This window comes from Rhamphochromis longiceps, linkage group LG20, assembly GCF_057381845.1.
Source record: "Rhamphochromis longiceps isolate RC_006_pf linkage group LG20, R_longiceps_female_GT1.1, whole genome shotgun sequence".
NCBI classification, from domain to species: domain Eukaryota; kingdom Metazoa; phylum Chordata; class Actinopteri; order Cichliformes; family Cichlidae; genus Rhamphochromis; species Rhamphochromis longiceps.
In genome coordinates, this window is record NC_140576.1 from 3,897,442 (window position 1) to 3,916,468 (window position 19,027).

Here is a 19,027-nt window from a genome sequence, read left to right on the forward strand (position 1 = left end):
TACCCAGCCCCCCGCCTCTCACCAGGGGCAACTCCAGACTGAGACAGAGTCCAGCCCCTCTCCAGGAGACTGGTTCCAGAGCCCAAGCCATGCGTAGAGGCGAGCCCGACTACATCTAGCCGGTACCTCTCAACCTCACGCACTAACTCAGGCTCCTTCCCCACCAGAGAGGTGACATTCCATGTCCCGATTGCCAGTCTTGGCAGCCGGGGGTCAGTCCGCCAGGGCCTCCGCTCCTGGCCGCCGCCTGGCACACAATGCACCCAACCCCTATGGCGCCTCCTGCGGGTGGTGGGCCTGCAGGAGGATGGGCCCATGTCCTCTTTTCGGGCTGTGCCCAGCCGGGCCCCATGGACTAAGGCCCAGACGCTCGCCCTCGGGCACCCTCCCCGGGCCTGGCTCCAGGGCGGGGCCCCGGTAACCCTATCCCGGGCAGGGTAAACTGTTCCCTCGATGTTTTCTTCATAAGGGTCTGGGAGGACTGTAGTCATACTTAATTTCCTGTAATTTTCATGATTTTTTTCATATAAGCTGCATTTGCATTGTGAGTCAGAGCTTTACTACTAATGTCTCTTCTTCTTGTCTATTATAATGTGATTTCACCCTGACACATTCACTAAGGCGTGGGCCAGAGCTTGAAGGCACACTCCAGGCCCGTTAACCTTGAATATCCCTTTTGTTTTTGATGTGTCAGATTCTCAGACTGAAGAGAGGCTGACCTGCCAGCTATTGATTGCAGGAATGAGAGATGCAATCCAATATTCGATATCCGCCTACCGTCATATCAGGCTGCCATGTTGACTATTTTGAGAGCAGCATGAGTGGGCTTTCATTATTTATGAGATCGTGTACATTCTCTCAATGCATGTCAGGTCCATAATTTGTAGGACAACTACACACTTTTTGTAGTTTTCCCTCTGTACACCAACACAGTGAATTTTAAATCAAACAATCAAGATGTGATTGACAAAAACATTGTATTAACTTATTAGGAATTACAGAGGTTTTTATACAAGGGCGTCCATTTTCAGTGGTTCAAAATTAACCAGACAAACAAACACATAACTGTAAATATAAGAATTGTTTTTAATACTAGGATGCAAATCATTTATGCTCAATGACTGCCTGAAGTCTAGAACACATAGACATCACTAAATGCTGTGTTTCTTCCCTTGATTTGCTCTGTTAGGCTTTAATATAGCCACCGTCAGTTGCTGCATTTTTCTGGCTGTCTACATTCTGTTTGACTGACTGAAGAAGAATTTCCCATTTCTTTGCCTTGAGTGACTATCAGCATTTACACTTGGCTGAATCAGAGCAGAGAGTAGAGTCCTGTACACTTCACAAATCATCCTGCTACTTCTTTCAGCAGCCACATCATCATTAAACACAAGTGACCTGCTTCTCTGCCTCCACCAAGTTTGATGTGGTATGCTTTGGATCATGAGTTGTCTCTCTCCTTCTCCATACTTTTCTCTTCTAATCATTCTAGCACAAGTTCATTTTGGTTTCATTTGTTCAAAGATTTTTTTTCACTGTGCAGGCTCTTTTAGATGTTTTCTGGCACAGTCTAATCTGCTCTTCCTGTTCAGTGATTTGCACCTTGTTGTAAACATTAATGAAAGCATCTCTTAACTACAGACCTTGACAATGATACACCAACCTCCTCAAAAAGGCTACTTGACTCGGTTATATGTTTTGAATGTTTGTTCGTTTGTTTTTTAATCGTGGAGATAAGTCCATTGGACTTTAGTACTGTAATTTTTCAAGCTTTTTTGTGCTTTTGATGTCTCAGATAGGATTTTTCTTTTTCTGTCTTTTTCTTCAGCCTTGCAGTGACAGCTTTCTGGACCTTATATTTAAATTTACAAGGAAACCTAAATTGAACACTTTGAATCGGCTTCATATATCATTTCTGCTCCATTTGTCACAGCAAGCGTATGGGCCTTACCTGCTTGTAAAACTGCTTGTCAACCGCAGCCAACTGTCAAATTACATTTGCGCCTCTGAAAATTGGGGAATGCTGTGAAAAAATAAACTGAGCAATGAAACCAAACTGATTTTCCAATATTTATTGGCAGAAACCTTTGTAAGGCACAATCTTTGCACCATTATTGACACAGAAAAAAAAGAAAAAACCCAAAACCAATTCTGTCTTGTGCACGGACAGAATCTTTGTCTGTTCAGCTGTAGGGAGTTTTTTTCTTTCTCACAGTCATGTAGTCCTGCCCAAAAAAAGACAAAGACCACACATCATAACCTCGAAACAGCTTACAGCTAAAAATGGATTTAAAATCGAACAATTAAATCAAACAGAGACAAAATGACAAAGCTGCGCTTTTGTAAAATGAATTATGGATCTATCTATTTTTATCCTATTCACATAATCTTTAAATGATCTCTGCACATCATCCACCACATAACCTGTGCAGGTGAGAAGAGCAGCGAAATGAGGTGATGACATGCCACCAGCTCTGCCATGTCTCGCTCTCTTGGGAGAAGTGCTTCTTTTTAGGAAGTGAAGGGATTTCTAGAAATGCTAGTGCTGAAAGGTGAGACATGACACACTTCCTGAGGACTGTTGCACAGCTTGTTAAACCTGCCACCATGTCAGGGGTGAAAATGTTAGTGTTTGTCACTTAACAGCTGTTAGCAAGTGATTTCACCTGATGGGCAATTGTTGGACAGAAAATGAGTGAAAAGGCACAAACTCACATACACAAACACACAAACACACATGCACAGTACTATAGCACTCAAAATAATCTGGCAATTGAAATGGAAAACTTCCAAAGATATGGGGCGCAAATTCCCCCATCACCATTAAATTGGCATTTCTATGATGACATGCTGGGGATTAGCTGTCAGATTCCTGTTTGAATTTAACGTCATCTTTGATTGTTTTCTGATTAAAATGGTGCTTAGCCTCACATTGAGAGCACCCCAGAGTTTTACATTACAGCTTTCCCGTAATTGACAATGCCCTCATGTCAGCATGAGCTTAATGCTCATACTGTGCAGCAGCTGGTGTAATATGAAACATGGGGTTGCAGGAGTGCAAGAACACGTGTCTGTGGGTGGCGGTAGTAGGAGTGCTGAATTTAATATCAGTGCAGATGGAGAAGTGTAGCGGCCGGTGAGGTGGACGCCTTAAGAAGAGACACTTGAGAAAAACTGGACATAATAAAAAAGTATGCACTGTTTGAACAGCAGGAAAGATATCAACGGTTGAAAAAAAAAATGTAATTGTGTGATTAAAACGATAATGGCAAGAGAAATATCCGCCTTGGAACATCTGTTTTTTATACAAGTGTCTGTCAGTGTTGGACTGTCATAACACTGGCAGGCGTGACTTGGGATTGGTCTCGATGGGAACAAGGGGCTGAGATTGAAGCAGTGGCCAAGGCCATGAAACGCTTCAGCAAAGACAAACACTGAAGCAGAACTGGTCTCTTCAGAAACAGGGAGAGAAAAGCAGTGAGAAGAAAGACAGGATAAGAAAGATCAAATATTAATGCCAAGCCCACCTCTCTCCACTGTGATACTGTGCTTCATTTTCAAAAACAGCATCTCTCTCCCTCTCTCATGTTGCTTAAAGTTTTCCATTACAAGAACTGGCACTTTTAGTTCTCCAGGTATCTATAATTTAGCAGTTTTGCCCTGTGGAGTTGGTTAAGCTACTTTAAAAGATTTGTGTGCCCCCTCCGGTCTCGTCTCTGGTACAACAAAGACTGGACCTGCCGAGTGCTGTTTACTTTGGTTTTGGATCAAGTGTTCTCCTGACTGCTCTGTGGTGGTGTGTTTAATTACAACAATTTGACCTTTGGGTGTTGCAGTCAAGTTTTAAATTGAGGAGGATTTAATTAATCTTTTGATTCAAACAGAAAATAAATACACAACTGACCAAAATCGCTCCTTTATTGATATAAAGTATATGTTTAACTGGATGAGATTGCTCTTGTTCTACATTAAATCAAATTCACATTGTACATGATGTTGATGGTCACTTTTAGCTAACATTCAGAGGTTAAATGCTCTCAGCTTTGGAAAGCATTAACACAGTGTGTGTATATAGAAGCTGTGAGGTTGTTTGAGCTCGTTTCAGCTGAATGACTGATCATATCCACATTTTCTTTTCTGCCACGTTCCCTCCTATTTTCTATTGACAATGAACATGAATTTAAGAAAAAAGAAAAACTTTGTTTCACAGTTGTCAGCTAACATTAGCACCAGTTAGCGATCTTGGTTATTAAGGTGCAGTTCACTGTTGGCTTCTTCTGTTGCTTCTACAACATCACATGTTGCCATGAGGCTATCTTTGCAACTTACAAATAATGTTGTAATGCCACAACTTAGTAAAGGTGGAAAAAAGGTTGTTGAAGTGTTGCCAAAGAGTCTTGGCAACCAGGAAACATAAACAGGCATGAATCTGATTGAAGATTCTTTTCTCCATCTTTTGCATGTATCTCTGAATGCTGAACAAGACGAGACAATAACCACGTGTCGCACTAAGCGTCCGTGTCTCCAGTAAGACATAACTTTAAGCGTCATAATTTAGAAAGGTGAATTATAAAAATTCACCTCTTTTAATAATTTCACAAAGGAGTAACTTGGCTGTAGAAACCAAAACCTTTATTTGTACCATGCTGTAAACATGCCGTGTAATTTGTTATTTTAATACGAGCCTCTGTTGGGAAGGAACTGCAGCGAACTGCTTTTTCATGTTCAGCCCTGGTGGTTGGTTCTCTAACTGGATCAGTTATGCTTTCTGAGACAACCTACCCTAACCCTAAGCACCAATCACAACACAGCACGAGTCCTGCTGTCTCCAGCTGTTTGATCCTGTTTAAAATAAAGCAGGGTAACAACTGAAGAAAGAAGACATGGTTAAAAAATACAATAAAATATGTATTCTGTACACAATCACCCTCAAAGAGAGTAGTTGGCGGACTATCTACTATAGCTAGACACATAAGAACATTTTTGCATCCAAAAGATAATAACCATATTAGAGGTCATTTAGCAATGATGTGTAAGCAGTAACCAATCTAATATGACTTGCCAAACAGGCTTAAACCTGAGTTCATAGTCTCATTTTGTGAAAGGTTATGGACTGTAAGTAATCAGCATACACAGAAAGCGAGCTCCAGATGCCCTGCCCTTGGGTAAGGACACAGATCCTCAGTAGATCCTTTAAAGAACTGATGGAAGACCTTGACCTTGGGATGTATTATTCATGTGCATTTAGTATGAGATATCAAAGGGCATTTCAAAAACTTAATGCCGTCTTAAAAAATAAAAAACAACAGCAAATTAGGTCAGAAAACACATCACTCAATGCAGCAGAGATTTTGACGATTCCTCTGTGGCATTTCTTTAACTGGGTATCAGTGACTGATGTTAACGTTGACGCAGCTTGTGTAGACTTGACCAGATCAACGAATCTCAGCAGATACCTTAACAACACAGGGATTATCTGGATTCCAGCATCACGGCATCTGTGTATGTGAGCCGTAAGTGTATTTTTTAATCTGTGCCCTCATTTATCTGTAAACCATACAACATAAATCCGGCTGAGAAAATCTCCTTCCTCCTCACAGGACTCTCTGTTCAGTATACTATGCCACAGAGAATTTTATGAATAACAAAATATATGAAGGCAATACAGAGTAAACCACGGTGTGTGCTAGTACATGTGGCTCCCTTGAGATGGATGGGGCATTTAAAAAACAGAGATCAACTTTATGATTTTGGTTTGGCAGAAATATGACTCCAGAATACTTATGTGCCAAGAGAAACACAAAGGAATAGGGGTGACCATCTGTAACATGATCTCAAAGCAGAAATGAGCAAAAACACATTATATGAACAAGGCCAGAAAAATAAGTCCCTGCAGGGAGCTTTAAAAGGCTGTGATATCGATTAGACTCTACAGTACAAATGTTTTGTACATAGTTAATGAACTGAGGGGGATCATTAACTATAACACACACACACACACACACACACACACACACACACACACACACACACACACACACACACACACACACACACACACACACACAGAGCTGATCAAATGAACGTGTTACTTGGATACACAGCATGAGCGGGGCAGCAGAAACAACTGTAACCATTGTAACAATCTGTTTGAACAATTAAATCATTTCTCACGGCGATCAGACAGGTTTCTATATCTCACACGCCAACACTGAAGGCAATCAACTTGAACTCAGGTGGAGGATAACATCAGATAGGTTCAGTGAATGAGAGCAAAGTCGAGTAATCAAGCTTTAAATATAAGACATTCATTAACTCTTAGTGGCAAAGGATGGCACAACAGTCACAAGACGTGTAAGATAATGAGGGACTCTTGGACTGTAGCACTAAAACCCTGCAGCAGGTGGATGAACTAGTACTGAAGTGTGGGATTGGCAGGTGACAGCAGTGATCAGTTTAACAAGGAAGTGAGTGGCTGCCCAGGTGAATTTAGGTGAAATGTGTGACGTTGCATGTTGTCAGGAAATAGCTACACCTGAGTCAGCAAAGTGAGGGGATGGAGAAGCATGGCAGCAGTTAGTTCAGGTCAGTCATCTAATTGGTGACATGGTGTCATCTGGGATACAGAAGTTTCAATAGTTGTGCTTAAATTAAGAGCTTTTGTGTTCAGTTAAATAAAAAGCCACTTATGTGTTGCAGTTACTAAAGGTAAGCTTGTCCTGAATAGGATTTGAAAGCAGGAGATAAGATATATAGCCAAGTCTGCTTCATCCAGCTGATGAAGTAGCTCCATGAAGTAGTGAGTATTGCTAGTAGTTACAATGTATGGCGAAAAGTGCTTTTTAAGGTAGAAACAGCTCACCTGCCATAAGGAGGTTTGTGGAGTCTCAGAGCTGAAACCCAGAGCCAGGGCGGTGACTGTTCTTTCATCGTTAATCTCTTTTGTTTATTCTCTGGTGAGACATCATAATGGTCCTGGTGAATGCCAGCCTTTTATTATCATCTGTTTAATGTCACCTAAATGGATCTTTAACCAGTTTACCGCTGTAGGAAAAGGAGACCATGAATGGCTTCTGACCATATACATGCTGCCCAATCCAATTTCCGTTTCTGAATCAGTGGAAAACCATGCATGTGAACGTTTTTTATATGAAGTAAAGATTCCAAAAATGTTCCATTTGTTCAATTCTACTGTACATTTCTCACAAGCTGTTAAGAGGAGCAGCATGTTAAGATGAACCAGAACAGTGTAAAAATCGAACTTTAGCCGTTTATTAGTAGTTCAAATCCTGGACCACTATTTATGGACTTTTGAGCTGCTGTGATGCAAAAATTATATCATCTGTAACTGCTTTTCTATATGTTGCTGCGACTGAATGGACTGATTTTAAAAGCAGCCATAAAGCTCAGGAACTTACCAAAAAACTTACTATGCATGAAAAAAATTTCATATGTTTGACTGTTTCATTTCTATATATTGCTAATTTTTTGCACAACTTTACAGTACCTGCAGTTTTTTTCCTCTTTTTACAGTGGATTACAGTGAAATTTACCTTCAGAGTTATAACAATAACAATACTGCATAACAAAATCTACAGTACTCCAGATTGTATATGATTTCAGATCACTTATCAATGTTTGTTTGTGACTGTTCTAGATTAAAGATTAAATGGATTCAGTGTCAGAGTTTTGGGCTGAACATTTATTAACAAATGATTTTGTGTTTAACCTGAATTGAAAAATCACCTTTTTAAGGCAATGCATCACACTAACATCAGGTGTGATTAATGTGCAGCAACCTAAATACTCAGTGATTCAAATCAGTCTTTAGTGTGATGCAACGGCTCTTGCAGCTGGTATTTGATTGCCCAACGTGGTAATACATATGTGAACTAATAAATAAATGATATCTTAAATTGGCTGCAAAGGTTTTTAGTTTTTCCCAGTTGTGATCTCAGCATTTTATTTAACAAGCAGAGATTTTTTTTTTTCTTTTAAAAAAAGGTGCCTCTCAGCACTGTGGCCTGCTGATCTAACGTTTCTGGATGTTTAATGATTTCATATATCATTAAAGTTAGCACCAAGCCTGGGGTTGCAGCTGCAGTTCGTGTGTGTTGGGTTGTGTCATTCAGAATCAGTTCTTGTGCATGAATATGCTAATAGAGGAGAAGGTGCCACTGGCTGTTTCACAGTCTTGTAACACCTCAGCTTTACTAGCACTGAGTCTGTCAGCAGTTTGTGCCCTGCCAGCATTGACAGTTATTCGTTTGAGGCCACGAGTGTCCTTAATGCATTTCGGCAGATCTTTGTTGTGACTCTTAAAATTTACTCTCTCCATTTCTGTGTGATAAAACGCAGGAAACTGCAATAGCCACCAGAAAAGGCATCTGTCAAGTTAAGAAACTTCCAGGGTAATTCTTCTCAAAGTTGTATCCAAGTAAATCCTGAGATGTTAGAGGAAAAAAAACATTTTCACGCCACTTCATTCTGCAGGTTTTTAAAATCCCAAAGCCAGCAGTCCTTATATGACCCTGTTGTCCCGGTATCTTTTCCATTCACCCACAGTGTGGGTAAGCCTTTATTTGACAGTCGTAGTAAATAGATGCAGGAAGCAGTCTTAGAAGCATAAGAGCCAGCTGCACTGGGGGACTCCCTGCGAAGGGCATGCACGCATGGGTTGTGTACTCTAACCACTCAGCTATCAGGTTACCCCAGTCCAACACTCTTAAAAAGGAGGTCTCGATCCCTGAGGACCCTCACCTTATTGTCACAAGTATTAGTGTCTTCAGAATTACGTAGACTGAGCCATGCGTAAAACATTTGAGTTGTTTGCTTTTCAAAGCCTCAGGTTAAAAGGATTTAGGGAAAATGAGCAGAAAATGCTCACTGGGTGATTTTTCAAAAGCAGTCTCATCTGTTTACCTCCAGTTCTCCATTCTACTGACAGCTAAAACTTCATGCTTGGCCTCACTGCGGTAAATAAGTGCGTCATGTGTCTCTAAGTCTACGTGAGTGACTTTATATCCAAACAAATGTTCCCTTGAGTAAAAAACTCTAAAAGGCATTAGTTCCCACACTGAAATATGTTGCCATAGGAACCAACATGGAGGGTGCTGAATGATGGAGGGTGCATATAACGTTGAATAAGAAATGCATTTTACTCCAAAATGAAGCACTTAATCAAGACTGCCACGTGCACCGCGAGGGTCAAAAAGCAATCCAAGCGAATATCAAGTGAAAACACTGAAAGAAAAAAACCTGAACCTGGAGTCACATGTGTATTTGGATGCATGGAGGTGTGACTGAAGGTTGGTATATGAATGCAGAGTGATAGGCTGTTGGGATGATGGACAGGATGGCTAGATGGATGGATCTGTGATGGATGAAAGCAGAGATGGAGGGTGGACTGGTAAACTGATGGATAAATACAATACAATCAGCATTGACTGCAGCATTAGTGTAAGTGTAAATAATAAAGGACACAATATTAGTTCCCTCAGCAATTTAAAAGTACAGCAACTTAATGAAACTTCAAATGAGCAATTTACAGTTTGAACGTGTAGGTAAGAGTGCACTGCATTGATGAATACCTTGATAATTTAATCATGATGATTCAAATGACAGATTAAAATGGTCCCTAATCATTTTTCTTCTCATGTTAATAATGCATTCGCACATTTCACTGGAATTTCATCCTCTCCTCGGTAGGGAATCTCTTTTTATTGCCTGGTGGTTTCTAGCATACAAGGAAGAATAATGCATTCCACATTGCTGTAATTATTTCCTGCAGCACCAATAGCCCTCTATTTGTGTAAACACACACACACACACACACACACACACACACACACACACACACACACACACACACACACACACACACACACACACACACACACACACACACACACACACACACACACACTTTCTTCACGTGCAATAGAGCTCTTGAAAAAGCAAGCGGCCATGGAGTGCGAGGATTCATCTTATTAATAAAATATCACCCTTCCTCTCAGACCTTGGATGGCTTGAAAGGAACTTGAAGTGACAAGAGGCAGATGACCCTTTGAAATTAATTTTCATTTTCTTTTTTAAGGACTACAAGTAGCATTGCTGTTCTGTGAAGAAGTGACAGTGTCTTTGAGTAAAACAATTTGCACAAATCTCACTCATCCTTCTGTCTGACTCAACTATTACAGATAGTGTTATTTTCATTCCCAGGGTTGTCATATTCTAATTGAGAGGCGAAGAGAATATTGGTTTTTGAAGTGCCTACAAATTCTGCTGAGGAATGATTGTTATTCATGGAGATTTTTCACAGCTTGAGGCAGTTAAGTTAAGAAAACCATGTCTTTCTCACAGTGTTTACTTCATGTTCTGGTTATTTCAAAAAGCTTCCGATGACCTGCGTGCATAACTCTCCATTACATATCAGCCTTTCCACATATCAGTCAAAGATCTGATTGAGAGGCGGTGAACAGGAAGAATGCTGCAGCGAGACATGCAAGCGTACATGCAATGTGAATGCAGCGCAGTTAAGTGATGCAAAAGTAACCTGCCAGGTCATTTTTCCTCCAGTAGGCGGAGCGGATGTCAGCCTTAAGGTTGGTCCTTTATACCAACAAATCCCCATGGGTTGTTGGTGGTGGGGTTTGTTTTATGGAGACTGGCCAACACATTTTCTGTACGCACAGCTGCGAGGCAGATGCAGTGAAGAGCCATTACACAGCGTGCATATTCCCTGCACACAAACAAATAATGCAGAATTGCACTGGATCTTTGTTTATATGAATAAGGGTAGACTAACATTATAAACTTGTCTCAGTGTATTACAACACAAGCTGCAGCTTCCACACTGACCACATAAATTGAATCAACGTCTCTAAAACTAAATGGAAACATTATTACATTTTTAAAGGTAATAATGCTGCCTTGAGAGGTGCAAGATGTGCACGCTTACATCTGTGACATCCAATAAACTGAACAGTAAGTCAAGATCTCAGTTGCTGTTGTGAAAAACTCAGTGGTTTCTAGAAGATGCGTTAAAGCCGTGGCAGAATAACGCCTGCAATTCTGCTGTCAGTAGCTGATTGCTACCAGGTCAGCAGAAACCTAAACTATTCACAACCCAAATCATTAGGTTTCTCCAGATTTTTCTGCAGAGTCTCACAGACATTATGTATCTAAAAAGTAGTAGTTAAAACAGTTTCATGACAGTTTGGCATAATTAAGCCACTAAACAAAGGTTGACAGGGCTGTCACAGGAAGTCATAGTATTGCCTGACAAATAGACCAAACAGACAAACAAAGAAAAAAACAACCAGCTTGACCAAGACAACCACCTGATTTCATCACAGCTGTCAATTTAATATGCAGCCGTGCCTGCCCTTTTAAACTGATGTGCAGCAGTGAAATACAAGCACAGCTTTGTTTCTTTGCAAAAACAGAGTCAGCAGTAAGTTATACATTATGTAAGCTATGGACAATAAGACAAACACTCAGGCACGAATAGGAATAAATTGATGAAACAAGATGAAATGCTTCTGCTGTCTAATCAACAGCATCTAGTCGGAATTCAAACAGACAGCCTTTAGTATTCAAATTGTGCATAGTGAATACTGGAGTGTTTTGATGTACCCTGCTATAGAATTAGGCTTGATTATTAATTCTTTCTATTACAACACTGGATCCTGGCAGCCTCCAAAATCACTGAGCCGACATCAAAGAAGCCGAAGCCGTAGCACAACATCTTCTCCCACAGAGAGCTGAAACTACATGTTTGACCCAGTTTTCTTTAACTCATCAGGACCTGCTTTTCCAAAGTCTCTTTTCAAAGGAACATCGCAGCAAAATGGGCTGTGACTTAAAAGACCCATCTAGAAGCGATAAATGCACAAGAGGCCACACCAAGTCCTTTGATACAGGATTGACCACTCCTCTTAAACAGATTAGATTCGGAGTTTTGTCATTAACCCACACATTTTTTCCCACCTCTCCTTCCATTTCCCTTTATTTTTTTCTCTCATCTGTGTAGTTGCTCCCTAACTGACGCATCTCTCCCATTTCTCTATTTAATTATATCATTTCCCTTTCAGTGATTCTCTACCAGTTTCCCCGGTGATGCCTTTGTATGCCAAACTGAGGGAGTGTTCAGTGCTGCTGAGGTGAATGAGAACAAGAGCCTGATTTCAAAGGTAACTGCTGACTTGGGTTTTGAAAGCTATAATTATTCAGGTCTCACTTTATTCTTCTTGCTTCCTCTGAATACGAGCTGAGGAAATTCTATAGTGGGAGCCTTGTTTATGCAGTAATAAGCATACCCAGCCATTCCACATTGTATTCTGCTAATTATCACCCTTGTAGACTAATTAGAAATTTGTATTGACAGCTAATAAAATGTAAAGCATCAATATTTAATGTGGAAGCTGTGATCAAGCAGGGATGCTACTGTACACGCTGCTGTCAAAGAACTTCTCTGTTACTGTTGTCAAGCAACAAAAGGAGCACATATTGAGAAAAGGAAGCAGGGGGAGTCTTCATCATTATCAAGAACTCCTTCAGTATCTCCACACCCACAAGCAGAAAGATAAGACTCATCAGAAATGTTTTTTCTTTTTTAAGATCAGCATTAATTGCTACCAAAGTCTGTGGTGAAAACAATTTGCGCCCCACTCACTAACACTTAAGGCAACAGGATGTGGGTTCTTTACTTTTTCTTTTCTATTTTTGTCTGCAAATGGAGCCGCTTATAATTCTGTGATGTTGCGTAGGCGGCTGGAAATTCTTTTTTTATTACTGTAAAACCATCTGTGGGAGGTGCTGAAAAGCTTTCACCCAAGTCAAGCACTGATCATGGAGCTGGGCGGGGATGTTAAGTGAATATTAAAAATGTCAACATGCCACTTGAGTTACATTTCTAACCTTGAAATTTTGAGAGAGAGATTCAGTGAGGGGCACTCACTGCTGCCGCCTCTTTCATGTGGGGCGAAGAGCTGTGGGAAACACAGCAGAGAATTTGATAACCTCAGTATTTTCTGCACTGTAATCTTATTTGGGGCTGGTGTTGGATGACTGTGAGATCCTCTCCCCACAGAGCTGCATTACCGAGCCTGTAGTTTGGGTTTGGCATTTTTCTTTTTTTTTGCTTAAGTATCAGAATCAGAATCAGAATACTTTATTGATCCCTGGGGGAAATTATTTTTTGTTACAGTGCTCCATTTTAAACCAACATTAAGACAAGACAGACAATACGCTAACTAAGAATAGTACAATATATACATATATATACATACATACATACATAAGTCACTTATAAATAAATATTTGGAAAAGAAACATGTGTAGTTGTAGCAGCAAACAGTGTGTTAAGTGGATGCGTTGTACGGGGAGATGGCCACAGGCAGGAATGATTTCCTGTGTCGTTCAGTGGTGCTTTTCGGTAATCTCAGTCTCTCACTGAACGAGCTCCTGTGACTGACCAACATGTCATGGAGTGGGTGGGAGGTGTTATCCAACATTGTCTTTATCTTGGACAGCATCCGCCTCTCCGACACCACCTTGAGGGAGTCCAGCTCCATCCCCACAACATTGCTGGCCTTACGGATCAGTTTATTAAGTCTGTTGGCATCTGCGACCCTCAGCCTGCTCCCCCAGCATGCAACAGCATGAAAAACTCCTATTCACGTTTTAGTACACTTACAAACACACACACACACACACACACACACACACACACACACACACACACACACACACACACACACACACACACACACACACACACACACACACACACACACGGAGTGCGAGGATTTATCTTATTAATAAAATATCACCCTTCCTCTCAGACCTTGGATATAATGCTTACTATTAAATGCACCTGTCTTTTTTAACTAAGCAAAAAAGCAATGATGCTGTCAAGTCATCCTTAGGTTATTAAAAGTATGAAATATTATGTATCAGTTGTTGAGCTTTGGAGGTGCGTTTCGGCATCTTTTGTCATATTGTAACTAATATAATTGTTCAGCTAAGCCAACTGGCTACAGCGTTTGCAGACGTACAGCGTCTGCAAACGCGTGAACTCTCAAAATATCTGTATTTACATGTAAACAATGCCATTCTCTTGTTCAGTGGATACAGTAAATACTGCCATTTTTTTCAAAGCCACAGGCTTCCAAAGATACACAAAAGGTGCCCTTTGACGTCAGTCTCTGGATGGTTGAGGAGATATTGGATTACCAGAGAAAACAAACTGTTTGAATTAATGATAAAGTCAATGATATGTGAAGGGATGTTTGTAGAGTGTACCAGTGGATGACTGACTGGTGCCCTCCTGCTCCCACAGTTCAGCCAAATCTGGTTTTGAAAAAAAAAACAACAAAAAACTGTGATGAGAGGTAACTCTTGCAGTGGCTGAAGCTCCCCTTGTGTGCGGTTGTCAGTGGTTAGTTTAAAAGGCTTTTTTGGGAGTTTTTAGGTGAGGTGAGTCATGTTGAGCGCTTCTGATTTGCATAAAGAACTTAATGCAAAAGAGGAGAGGCCAACTTGACTGCTTACACAGAGAAGCACTTAAAAGGGAAGTACTTAAATTACAGATCGTGTGGCCCAATAACAGATGTACGGTGGGTTGCGGGTCCTGTAATATATAAGATAAAGTGCTGTAATTACAAGATAATTAAGCAGGAGACCATGGTTTGTGTGCCCTTTTCAAGATTCATTTTGCACTTACTGGTTTTCACTCACTGTGACTGTGACTCACTGAGCACCCAGAGTATGCCGAAAGGCCCAGGGCAAACATCTGCATGTGAGACTGTGGAAGTGACACCAGGTTTGTGTAAACTAGTCAAACAAAACGGTTCCATCTTTTTTCTTTCCATTTAAAATAATATCACACAAATTGCTGTTCTCATCCATAATGACCAGCTAATTCAAACAAACACAGTGGAGGCTGTTGGAAAACATAGTAGGATTTGGAGCTACAAATGATGATTATGGAAAATATGTAGTACCACTGTGGCTCTTACCATCTTTGTTTATGACTACATATGCATAAATACCCAAATCATACCCAAATCATTGCCCTCGCTTACACAGAACATGCTATCCATCACAGGGCATACATTATCAAGCCGCTCCTCTCTAAACACATGATCATCTTACTTACATTTGCATGCCTTGACACGCAGCAACTGTTTATTAACAACTGTAAACCAACACAATTATGAAAACATGATCCCAGAGTAGAAACAGCACCATCATATTTCGGGGGCCTTGATGGGGACTTGCCATGATGGAATGGAGGGTGAAATTCCCACTTTTATTAAGACATCTCACGCGATAATGCAGGTGTGGCTCTTGCAACAGCCTGAAGCTTAGTGGAAGTTGAGTGATAGAGCAGGACAATAACACTAAAAATCAAAATAATAAAATAAACTTTTGCAGTGGCCCGGTCGGACCTCTGAGTTCAGCCCAATCCTGCCGCCTGACCTAAAGAGACACATTTAGAGCAGACACCCCAACATTATAGCTGAGGCAAGTAGTTCTGTCAGGAGGAATGGTACACAATGGACCAATTAACACAGCGGAGGCAGCTGCAAATGATGTCATTTTAAAGCAGACTCTTCAATATTTTGCCATTAAAAAGTTACAGCGCACAATCTCCGTAAAACGTATTGTTCTATTCTGCTGGTGTGAATGAAAGACAATGAAATTTGATGAAATGTGTTCTTGCCTTGTTCTTGCTGTGCTATTAATAAAATGAAAAAAAGGTCAGCATGTGACAGCAGCTTCCACATAGCAGTTTCCCGTCATGTAATATAGATATTTGCAGTAGTTAAGAAACATTAATATGGGTTTTAAGTAGAAAATTAAACATAAATGAAGGAAGCTTACATTTTGCAGGCCATCACTAGGGAAACTACACCAATGACTCTACACCCACACTCTAACATTTAAGTAGACCTTTATTGGTTTACACACCAAACTACTTTGGATTGCAAAATGCCAGCTTATTTATAATACATTGTGTGCTGTTGAGTGATCGCTACGAGTGATGACACTGAGGCCATGTCCTTGGGAGTGATTCAGTTAGTTTGGCTGTTTGAGTGACGTGCAGCTATATACATTGCCTTTACAGTATTTTTGAGGGTTATCTAATGTTTTTAAAATGTATGTCTTTCTGCCAAAAACTACAATTTAAATAAACAATAAATATAGAATTAACATGCATTTTTGTAGCTATTATTTTTCATCAAAACATTCCATGTTTCATCGAATGAGGGCTTCAGTTTGATATTGCACAGCAAACTGCCATGTGAGCTGCTGAGATTTTTCATTTTCACCTTGTCAGCTCATTCTTCGAGTGTGAGTGGTGGTAAATTTCCTGGACACATTCTGGGTCAGAAGCAGGTGAGCTGCGTGGAGTAGGCTGAATGGTGTGGAGCACCCAGCTGGCAGCTCTGAGAGGAGCTCTTACACCAAATTATAGTGCCCATAAAGTTGTTTTTCTTGAGTGTAAAAAGGAAATCAAAACATATTAAAGCACTTCAATTCACAGTATATGATTATCTACAGGGGCTGAGCCACAGTGAGGCTGCTGTAGACAGTGGTCAGGACTTAAAGCCAGCTTAACTCTATTTTTGTAACACATAACCAAAAATCACATGATAATGTACAATTTAATAACAGCAAAATCTATTTCCTCTACAATCAGATGTGCAGTATTTATTCCCACTAAATCATTGTTTTAATGCTATAAAGTATATTATTAGGCCAGAGGGGCCATGGCGCGATATGGCAGCCTCGCTTCTGTCAGTCTGCCTCAGGGCAGCTGTGGCTACAACTGTAGCTGCCTCCACCAGTGTGTGAATGTGAGAGTGACTGAATAGTGGCATTGTAAAGCGCTTTGGGTGCCTTGAAAAGCGCTATATAAATCCAATCCATTATTATTATTATTATTATTATTATTATTATTATTATTAAGGAAGTAATAAATGCAGTGGAACACTTCATTCTCTGGTGCACAATAGTTTGTGGTAATAACTTTAATTATATCATATTTATATTCATTTTAAAGAACAATCAAGCTGATATGTTTGCATGGAAACTAAGAGCATCTATGGAGCAGATTTTTTCAGGGAAAAATAATGAGATACATGTGACTGTTCAGTTCTCGCATATATTGTTTTCAGTGAAAGTCTTCTGATCAGCAGTAGCCCAGGCTCCCTATCTTGTTGTCTGCACTGTAACACAACATTTTTATTACTAATTTCAAGTCTTCCACTTTGCGTCAGTCCTTTTTAAATGTGTTTTGGCCCAGAGACGATAGTGGCATTTCTGGATCATGGCTTCTTCTTTGCATGACAGAGCTGTAATCTGCATTTGTGGATGGCACAGTGGACTGTTTTCATAGACAATGATTTCTGAAAGTGTTCCCAACCATTGATTTCCATGACAGAATCAAGCCTTTTTAATGCAGTGCCGCCTGAGGGCCTGAAGATCACATGCATCCAATACTGATTTTCGGTCTTCGGTCACAATTTGCAGAATTAATTAATTTTTTTGTAGATTGGTTAACCTCTGCTCGCCTTTACTTCTGAGAAACTCTGCCTCTCTAAGATGCTCTTTTCATACTCAGTCATGTATCTGAGCTGATGCCAATGAACCCAATTAGATGCAAAATGTTCCTCCAGCTGTCTCTTTTTAGTACCACTTACTTTTCCAGCCTTTCCCAAGTTTCTGGTGATGTGTTTCTTTCACCAAATTCAATCTGAGTTAATATTTTATAATGAACTGTTAGTATTTCCGGGTTGCTAAAAGTAATTCAATAAAGGGCTAGATAGTGGGAGATGCCATAAAAAGTTGAAGCCTTTCAGTACGTCATTTCGGTGAAGATGGCGTCAGTGAACATGATCAGACAGCATTTAAGGGTCTATGTATGTCATGTTAAGTGTGGGAGAAAAAATCTGAAATGAGGGTGTCTCTTGAACTTGCTTTGCTCCTGCTTACCAGAGTTCGTCAAAGCCATAACACTATTTATTGATAAGTAGCTGAAGACAATAGTACTGTGAGGATATGACCTTGATAATGAGACTTATTTCAAAGTGTAAACATTCAGAATCTTGAATGTCAGCCATTTCCACCCAAGCGAATTAGTTCATGCCATTTGCTCTATAATGATTGATTTGCTCAACACTGCCACCACACATATGCTCATTAAAAGATGTCCCTAGTGAGTCGCAAGCCAATTGCTGCAACTGGGCCATATGGCTGCTTCCTTCCTTGCTTATTGGCTGACCTCTGTACATCATGCTGACAGTTTTCACCATGCTGCTTCTCACAGAGTGGAATTGTCTCCAGTGAAATCCTGCTGACTGTTGGTCCCCTGGTCATCTCTGTCTCTCAGTGTGGATCCCGGAGAGTAGTAACACCCCCCCCACACACACACACACACCCGCCCCCCTCACTTTGCCTTTTGTTTTCACCGTGAATGTCAGCTGAAACAAAGTGTTTGCAGTTCTCCATCTGTGACACCTGCATATCCAATCTACACAGTCATGTGTGGCTGTTGTGGTCAGTACTCACATTGCTACCTGGTGCTGACCTTTGAACCTTGGAAAGGTAGCACAGGATGCTTGTAATTTTATGCAGTACTTGGCTTCTCGAAGTTCTTTATGTCACTGGAAGAAACAGGGCAGGTTATTGTGCCATGGGGATCCTGTTCCTGCTTCAGATTCTGAAGGAGGATATATCCGTTTTCAGAAACCACTTACAAAGCTGTAAAGGGTTTTTTTTTAAAAAAAGGATGATCAATAGATCTAAATCAGTCACAAGGTTTCCAATTTTAAATCCCATTAGTTTTTCAGATGGGCTTGCTTCAAGCTGAGAGTGCAGGCCTTTGAAGTCTACAGCATAGAGATCTATTTAGAATGACCTGAATATTTCTTTTTATTACAGATACATTTCTATCTGATGTGTTCTTAGTATGTGGCTGGAGGAGTAAATAAGTGGCTTACTACTGTGTGCCTCC